This window comes from Lichenostomus cassidix, chromosome W (genome assembly GCF_008360975.1).
Source record: "Lichenostomus cassidix isolate B80296 chromosome W, HeHo_3.0, whole genome shotgun sequence".
Lineage (NCBI taxonomy): Eukaryota > Metazoa > Chordata > Aves > Passeriformes > Meliphagidae > Lichenostomus > Lichenostomus cassidix.
Genome location: NC_139510.1, coordinates 8802949 through 8812471, shown reverse-complemented (window position 1 = coordinate 8812471; position 9523 = coordinate 8802949). Strand labels below are relative to the sequence as shown.

At 45.8% G+C, this 9523-nt stretch overlaps 1 long non-coding RNA gene across 1 annotated transcript; it reads right to left on the bottom strand.

Annotated features, from left to right (window-relative positions):
* Positions 1-5883: 5883 nt before the first annotated feature.
* Positions 5884-9233, bottom strand: LOC146425455 (uncharacterized). The gene is made up of 2 exons (XR_014846612.1): positions 8553-9233; positions 5884-7817 (listed from the first exon to the last, which is right to left on the bottom strand). It is a non-coding gene; the product is annotated as an uncharacterized LOC146425455 (long non-coding RNA).
* Positions 9234-9523: the final 290 nt, after the last annotated feature.

Below are 9523 nucleotides of genomic sequence, written 5' to 3'. Positions count from 1 at the left end.
TCCATGGTAAACAGGCTGTCCCCCTGCAGCCCATTGAGAAGCCCCAGAGTGGAGCAGATGGATACCTAAAAGATGGTGGTGACCTCATAGGAAGCCCATGCTGGAGCAGGCTCCTGGCAGGACCTGTGGACCCATAGTGAGAGAAGCCCATGCAGGAGCAGATTTGCTGGCAGGACTTGTGGCCCCACAGGGAACCCACGCTGGAGCAGCCTGTTCCTAAAGGACTGCACTCATGGAAAAGAAAGCGACCCACTCTGGAGCAGTTTGTGAAGAACTATAACCTGTGGGATGGACTCACACTGGAGAAGTTCATGGAGGACTGTCTCCCGTGGGAGGCAGCCCACAATGGAGCAGGGGAAGGACTGCTCTCTCTAAGGAGGAAGCAGCGGCAGAAACAATTTGTGATGAACTGACCACAACCCCTAGTCCTCATATCCCTGCACTGCCTGGGGAGGAGGAGGTAGAGATTCAGGAATGAAAGCAAGCACAGGAAGGAACATTGGGGGAAGGTGTTTTTAGGATTTGTTTTCCTTCCCATTATCCTCCTCTCATTTTGATGGGTTATAAATTCAACTAATTTCTCTAAGTTGTCTGTTTTGCCTAAGACAGTGTTTGGTGAGTTACCTCTCCCTACCCTTATCTCAACTCATGAGCCTTTTGTTATATTTTCTCTCCTCTCTCCAGTTGAGGAAGGGAGCGATAATGATGCCTAAAGATTTTTAGCTTTTTATGTATTCTTCATGTATTTGTAGCTTTGTAGACTGTTAAATGCCTAGGTATAACTTCTAGTACTTTACCAACTGTCATGGTTTGAACACTGGCCAAATGCCAGGCACCCACGACAGCTGCTCACTTGCTCTCCCCTACCACAGCTGGGCAGAGGAGAGGAAAAAAAATTAATGAAGCAATCCATGAGTCGAGATAAGGACTGTGAGAAAACACTCCAAGGACAAAACGGGCTCAACTTAAGTTGCAAAGTGAATTTATTACTAAAATAGTCAAAGGAGGATAATGAGAAGCCAAACAATCCCTTAAAGACACTGTTCTTCCCCCCAACCCCTCCCTCCTTCCCACTAAGAGTGCAGGGACACAGGGTGTGGGAGTTTAGGTCAGTTCATCACCGAGGTCTTTCTTCTGCTGCTCAGGGAGAGGAGTCCTCCCCCTGCTTTGCCGTGGGGTCCCTCCCATGGGAGACAGTTCTCCATTAACTCCTCCAGCGTGGGTCCATCTCACGAGCAGCAGTCCACACACACCTGCTGCAATGTGAGTCCTCCCACAGGCAGACAGTCCTCCCAAAACTACTGTGGCATGGGTCCCTAGTCAGCAGGGTGCAGTCCTCCAAGGACAGGCTGTTCCAGCCTGGAAGCAAGGCCCTCTCTCTCCACTGGGAATCCCACTGGATGACTGCCTACTCCAGGCATCCACCCGCTCCAGCATGGGTCACCTCCTCCATGGGCTGCAAGTGGATCTCTGCATCCCCCATGGACCCCATGAGCTGCAGGAAGACAGCCTGCTCCACCATGGTCTTCACCAAGGCCTGCAGAGGAAATTCCACTCCAACACCTGAAGCACCTCCTCCCCCACCTTCTCCACTGACCTTGGTGTCTCCATGTTGTTTCCCTCACATGTTCTCATCTCCTGCTCCTCTGGCTCGAAAAAACTGTGTACCCCCTTTGTTTTGATTTCTTCTTAAATATGTCATCACAGAGTGTGAGAGTTTGGGTGTTGGCTGCGAGGTCCAGCAGCTGCAGAAGTGTTTTGTATCAGTTAATGTGGCAGTTTGGGTGGAAGCAATCTGAGGGTTGCTGCCATCGAGATCTTTAGATATCAGTTAATGGGAGACAGTTAATGGGAAGTTAAGCTGAACCGCCCCTAGCAAGGGCAGAAACTGATAGTATTCATGGGTGATTAGCAGGGGTGATTGGGAATGATGAAGGCTATCATCTCTGACATTAACTAAGCAAAACATGTAACGGCTAAAGTTATACTTTGTAACTGTATAAAACCATGATGTTTCTGTTCAATAAACGGAACTTTGCATGAACCAGGCTGAGTCCCCAAATACAATGCCGACAACAGAGGTGTAAGCAACCTCGCTAATTGGCCCAGGCTTGGCCAGCAACATGTCCATTATCTTCAGAGCCATCAGGGACTGGCTCTGCTGGACATGGTGGAAGCTTCCAGAAGCTTCTCACAGGAGCCATCTTTGTGGTCCCCCCACTACCAAAAACTGGGCCAAGCAAAACCAACACACTTTCCCACAGTAAACAAATGCTTATTGATGCATTCTTAAAACTTTGTTTAGTCTTGCCTGTTTGTTTAGTAAGGACATTTTATTTTGCACCATGTAATCATAGACATAATAAAGGTAGGGTAGGAGATCAGGGGAGAGCTCCAATAGGGCAGAACCCAGAGGGGAGATTACCTAACCAACTGTTCCTCTAATTGGACAATATTGGCGAGATAGTCTAACTTCCTGCTCTTATAAAATTGTATAAATCTAATTCTGAGTGAAGTTTTTTCACCATATTGTGTACATGAAAGCTTTCAAGTAAAGGTTTGCTTTTATATTGTCATTCTAACATTGTTTGGAAAATTTTGTGTTCTATTTCCAGGCATCAGTTTTGGCACCACCAGACGGGACCTCCGGGACCCTGTAGCCTCTTTGGACCATAATCACATCCTACAAGGATTTTGCCAGCAATTTCAAAAGTTAGAATCTCCTGTGATGACCGGAGAGGCTCCAGCAGTCCTGAGATCCCGCACAGAAGGTAATATTGTCTTGGTTTGAAAGACAGGTGTCTGCTAAGAGAGGTGGAACCCTCCCTTAGAACAGAGAATGTGATATCCCTTCCCTCCGAATTGTTTTAATTTTGAAATCAAGGGCTTTCAGGCAGAGGTATGGGAAAAGGAATAACAGTTCTTTACTAGTATCTATAGCAGAGTAAACAAGCAATAACAAGAATAACAACAACAAATAGAACCAGAAAACCAATAGCAGATGTCTTTTCGAGCTGCTGAGCACTTTCCCACGTGGTGTAATTACGGTCGAAAGCAGCAGGGGTGCTGTTGAGCTCCTGGCTGGGCAGGGCAGGTGTGATGACTGCCGAGCGGATGCAGGTGGCACTTTGGCGCAGGGTCAGGTCGGCCTGACGCAGCTGGTAATGGCGGAAAAGGCTGAGAAGCAGCCAGGCAGGTCGGAGCGGCAAAGCAGGGCGGCAGGGGCTGGGGCTGGCTCTCCCGGGCTATCCAGCGAGGTAGCAGGGACTCTGCAGTTACAGCAGACGCCCCGGTCTCGTGCGGCGAAAACGGGGCGGGCGGCAGGGACAGCCGGACTCCCTCGCAGCTGCAGCAAAGCACAGCCGGTAAAGGTGCACCTTCCCAGCGGGGAAAAGGGTTAGATCCCACACTTTTACCCAGCCAAAAGCTCACCCAGCCAGAAGGAGACGGCAGAGCACAGTTGGATCTCCCGCGGTCGCAGCCAGAAGCAAAAGCAGTTGCTTTCCTCCCGGTGTCTGATGAACGAGTGCCGGTCCCAACGGCCGGTGTGCCTCTTCCCCTTGCCCCACCTAGCCACAGCCTTTTGTCTCTTACAAAAGAATTGATGGCTCTAAGCACCCAGATATTTGTTGCTCAGTAACAGGGATGGAGAAAAAATTCCAATGCCCCCAACCTCCAACAAATATAAAAGCAGTTCTCTTTGGTAATTGTTTGGTTTGGCTAGCACTCATTATATGGTTTTTCTGGAAATAGGGAAGTTTTTGGGACTAGATCACAGTCTTTCTGTGGGATCCTGACGATCAGCGAGAGAGAGCAAACAGCAGTCTCAATGTGAGATATAAGCAAGCTCCATTTTATTTCACCAAACGAGAAACTTATATACTGTTACAGATGTTTCTAATTATAGTTACACACGTATCTGCAGTCCGTTCTCACATATTCCGGGAACCTCCTGGTGACTCTTCCAATTCTTTCTCATAACACTTCTGACTCCTTATCTTTCTCATGACATTCTTCCCACAACTCAGAAGCAGAGCTGTGGTTCCCAGGTTTTAGCTTCTCATGACACTTTACTAGGATTTTTACTGAGGCCTGCCTATGCTGAGGCTTTGTTCAGGCCTACTCAGCTAACACAAATTTTGCTGGAAAATTGTGTTTTCCAACAGGATCCCATTGTTTGTGAAAGGTTGTTTGTTTATTCAGTCTTTGAAGGTTTGCCCTGCCGTGGGGAGGCAGGGGGGATGTGTGGGATCCCTTGCTTTTCACTTCAGTGATGTCCCTTCCAGGGTTTTCCCCTTCGTATTTGCCGCATGAGTTTTGTTTGTTTGGTGGGTGTGGTGGTGCTTTCCCCCCTCCTCCTTTCCAAACTGCAGTGTGATCTGAGAAATACTTGTTAGGCCTTGGCCTTGAAAACACCACCTGGGCTCAGCTCTTTCTGAGCTTATCAGAAATACTGTCTGCTCCCAGGAATTGCTACCAAGCTTCTGTTTTCCTTTTGACCAGCCTTGGAAAATATTCCTCTTGCCTGAATGGCATAACATTCCTGTTCTCACACTTTCAAATAAAGTGCCAACCCAAACTGTGGCCAGAATGAAACATTGTTATGACCAAAGCCCACTCTCTTGTGACCCTATAAACAGCGGTCCAAAATGAGACCCTTTGAGCTCTCTCGGACTGCAGCAGGCCTGAAACCAATCAGCATCTTCCTCTGAATGGGACGCCTCTCAAAGCCAGCAAACCCCCAGGTTTGCTATACTTGGAGGATTGCCAAAACATGACATATCCTGAGCCGATATCCTCACTCCTTGAGGCCCAATCTTTTGCCCATCGGGAGATGCAAAAGCATCCGAAGTGAGTATTTCACTGACCTCTGGAGGGAATTTTTCATAGGTACCTTGCTTGCACTGACTCTGTGTGCATGCCCCTGCGCAAATGCTATAGCAAATCTGAGAGAAATACTGCTTTCTTAGATGCTTAAGTACCTTGGATACCTAAGTAAGTAAGGCCAGTAAGTAAGGTTAAGTTAGGTTAAATGTTGTTAAGTGTTATTCCTCTGTTAGATTGTTAATGTTAAGCTATAAAGTAAGTTTAGTTATAAGTTGGATATAAGTTTTTTTCCCATGTTAAATTACTAGGCTTAAGGTATAAATTAAGTTAAAGTACTGTTAAGTTTGACTGTTGTTAAGCTTTTAGGTCATGTTCCTTTTTATCCTTGCCTGCACTGTCTTTTGACACACACACACACACATCGAAACACACACCCACACCCCCACCCCCACACACACCCACACCCCCCCCCCACACCCCCTGTCTCAGATTAAAGACAAATTTCTCTAGGTGGAAAGCGCTCCGAACAAACGCCTCCCCCGAAAGCCAAGGGCTCTGGCACCCCCTCCCCCCACTCACAACAGAATTTCTTAGATGAAAGTGAAAAATACTATTTATTTAACAGAACACGCAGAGTGCCCTGCAAGGCACAGGGGAAGGGGAGAAACAGGGGGAAAGGAGTTATCAAACCTGAATAAGCAGCTGGTGAACTTTTGTGTCCTTTTCCTCAGACATAGCTTCCCCTCTCCGGGGGCCCCTGGGGGCTGGGCGGAGTTGCTCCAGTAGCTCCCTGGAGGATTCTCGTCTGCCATTCTCCGGGGCTCCTTGAGTTTTCCGGGCGAGAAAGTGAATCGGGGAAAAGGGTCCAAAAAGGAAGATGATGAAGAGGCCAGCCTGACGATCGGCGAGAGTGAGCAAGCAGCAGTCTCAATGTGTGATATAAGCAAGCTCCATTTTATTTCACTAAACGAGAAACTTATATATTGTTACAGATGTTTCTAATCCTAGCTACACACATATTTGCAGTTTGTTCTCACATCTACAGGGTTTTCCCCCTCATTCTTTGTTAATCACAAGTTCACTCCCAGCATACTTCTCACGGTACACTCAAAGCATACAGGCACAGCTGCACCCCCCCGGCACCTTCCCACGAAGCGTTCTCAGGGAAGCAAAGTGCTGCGGCCTGTATATGGTCTGCTTGACTAACACAAGTTTTGCTGGAAAACTGCATTTTCCAACAATTCCCCCGTTTTGTTTGTGAGAACAGACATTGTCTGTTGTCAGATTAATTTGCTTTGTTATAAGTACTTTTTATTATTACAATTATTATAAATTTACTTAAGGAAATATCACTAGTTACTTAGTTATGTTGCCACAGTTCAGGAACTGCTATTGCTGAAAACATTCACTTCACAGGCAAAGCTTGGAGAACTTTTCCCGGGTAAGGACTCCAAGTTTACCTGGAAGAAGGTTTAGCTTTTATAAGCTCAATTTGGCATGTCAAAATTACTTGATCACATTTTGGTGCAGAACACTTGGGACTCATGGCATATTTCCCAGCTAGTTAGGACTGAGGCTTGGCCAGAGCCTAGGCCCTAAGTAGGAGGGTTTTCTTAGAACATCTTATAAACAAGCTTTGATTAATATCAATAAGGAGAGTGTCTTAACATGTTACTATTTTTGTAGATAACTATATAAGGTGAGGCGAAATATTTGAAAACAGTGGACATTATTATTTGACTTTAACTAAAGAAGATAAAACTGCAAAGGCTTTTGTGAATAATAATATAAACTAACAAATTTAAAACTTAAAATTAATATTACTGAAAATGAATAAAGCTTAATCTTAACAAATTAGATTTGAAACTAACAAATAGTAAATTGAGTAACACTGAAGAGGCTTAACTATAATTGGATTCAAACTCAATGGAATTTAAAATTGATGTCACTTTAACAAACTTAACTCTAACAGAATTTAAGACTTAACAATTTAAAATTAACATCACTTAATATTACTTAATAGAATTTAACCTTAACAGAATCTAAAACTTAATAGAATTTAAATTCAATATTACTTAATTTTAACAGAATCTATACTTAACTAAAGGCACTTAAGAGGTAGCTTAAACTATTCAGTATAACTTTACTCATAGGTTTCATTCACACATCAAAACTCTTAAGAAATCAAAACCACACTCTCAGCAGGCCTGCAATATTCACACATACACACAAACACTATCTTAAAAAGCACTTTAGCAAAATTCAGCTTTTGTTCAAGGCTTTAGCAATTAAGGTGTTATTTTTTATCAGAATAATATATTGTTACAATGCTTTTTCATTTGTGAAGAGCTGGAAACAAGTACAAACTATAACTTGTTTGCACTAACCAACAGGGTACTCTGAAAACACATTTACAAATTGCTTTTTGGAGCTTTGACAAAGGCATCTTTGGATGCAGCTGGTGTTAGCTTGTAGAAGGTGCTGACACTTGGCAACGGATGTTTCATCCGGCAAAGCGAATAATTAGAGGTTTTGGGGAGAACAGATGGAGAACGTGTTCAAAGATCTGTATCTGCAGCTAGAGAGCAAAAGGGAAGAACTCCTGAAAGTTCTCTATGACTACGAGGAAAAACAACTCCATTCCGGTATCAGACTGTTGTTTCTGCTGGCAACGCTGTTGGTTAGTTCTGGTTCATTGCTGAAGCTGTCAATCATTTCTTCATCCTTGGGGAAGGGTAGAGTTTAGGACCTTGCCACAGACGTAGCAGTTGGGGCGGTGAAGGAGGCGTGGATGGCTCGTGGCTCCACCTACCGAGGTATCCTCTGCGACTTCCGCTTTCTTTGCCAGTTGACCGGAAACCGTGGTTGGAGCAACTTCCGCCACAGGTCTCTCCATGCGGGATTCAGGCGGTGTGCAGCGGAGGGCAGGGGCCGTCGCTGCTGCGCAGCCGCCGGTCTTGTTTTTACAAGCCTCTGTGCTGTGAGTATCCCTGTTGCAGCGGGAACACCAAACTTTTTCGTTACAGTTTTTTCGTATGTGTTTTTCGCTGCCACATTGATAACAACGGGGTGATTGTTGGCTACTTTGGCACTGTACCCGCATTACTTGAGCCTTTCTTGGTATCATATTTAGTTGTTCTGGCAAAAATTCAACAGTGGCACTTTCAAATAAAGCAGCTAAGATGTTTTTCGTTGTAAAGTTGCTAAGTTCTATGATACATTGACACAGGAATAGTTTTTTCATCCAATCAGGTAACTTTGTATTTTCAACTCCTGGCAGTGGCGTGGAGCGCTCTCTTTTTGCTAGCGGTGGCTGCGAGGGAGAGCTACTATTCCCCCTCCCCCTTAGCGTGGGACTCCCCCGGCTGCACGGCTGCCGGAGTCTTTTGCATGTTAAAAGCAGGACAGAAACTCTCAGGTTTTTCTCTGCTCTCTGCGGCTGCTATTTTCTGTGCTGTTACCTTTGCAAGTTCTCGCTCTGTTGCATGTTGCTGTAAGCAGGCTATCACTTTACTCCACGGTTTGCCAAGCTTTTTTGCAGTTTTATTACCCTCTAGAAGTAAACTAGCTCCATAATTTAACCACTCCTTTACTTCGAATACTGTAACAGGATTTGTAAAAAATCCATAGGCTTGTCCCACCACCATTAGGCCAGCTAACTGCGATAGAGTGCCTTTACTGAGTCCATGCCTTTCTAAAAAGCATAACAATAAACATTGGGCTACCTCTGTCTCCATTTTGGTCCAGCTGGGTTTAAAGTACCTTGGTCGCCGCCGTCAGAGCGCACCGCTGGGGCGTCTCTCTATTTTCTGCGCTCGCCAATTGCAGCTTTTCTGAAGTAGCCCCACGGTAGGCAGGTCTTGATCGGCCTGAGCCCTCGGATCACCCCCCTCTAAAGCAGGGGCGATGGTTTTAGCTCACCGGCGCTGCTCCGGTACCTCTCCGTTCTCGCCGCTTTCTGGAACAGGGTCGTAAACTCTGCTGCCAGTGTCTTTGGTTGTCACTTCTCGGAGCAGGGTCCCAAGTCCTGCTATCTGTAGCTCCGTATCACGTCGGGGTCACCATTTGACGATCGGCGAGAGTGAGCAAGCAGCAGTCTCAATGTGAGATATAAGCAAGCTCCATTTTATTTCACCAAACGAGAAACTTATATACTGTTACAGATGTTTCTAATCCTAGCTACACACGTATTTGCAGTTTGTTCTCACATCTACAGGGTTTTCCCCCTCATTCTTTGTTAATCACAAGTTCACTCCCAGCATACTTCTCACGGTACACTCAAAGCATACAGGCACAGCTGCACCCCCCCGGCACCTTCCCACGAAGCGTTCTCAGGGAAGCGAAGTGCTGCGGCCTGTATATGGTCTGCTTGACTAACACAAGTTTTGCTGAAAAACTGCGTTTTCCAACACCACCCCAGGGAAAAACTCACAACATCGACAGCGGCCAGTCCCAGGAGTGTCTTTTCCTCCCCCTTGCTCCCCTGCAGAGAGGCTTGGGGAAAAGTTTTAAACAACCAGCTCTCCTCCCATTGGCTGAATGCAGTTAAAGTTACAGGACCACATTTTCTGAGCATACAAACAACGATAGGGGAATACACAGGATTACCATCACCCAAGGATACCCCCCTAGATAGTTCTCAGGTCATTTCTGTTAAGATTGCCTGGATTTTGTTTTGTTTTGTTGTTGCTTGTTT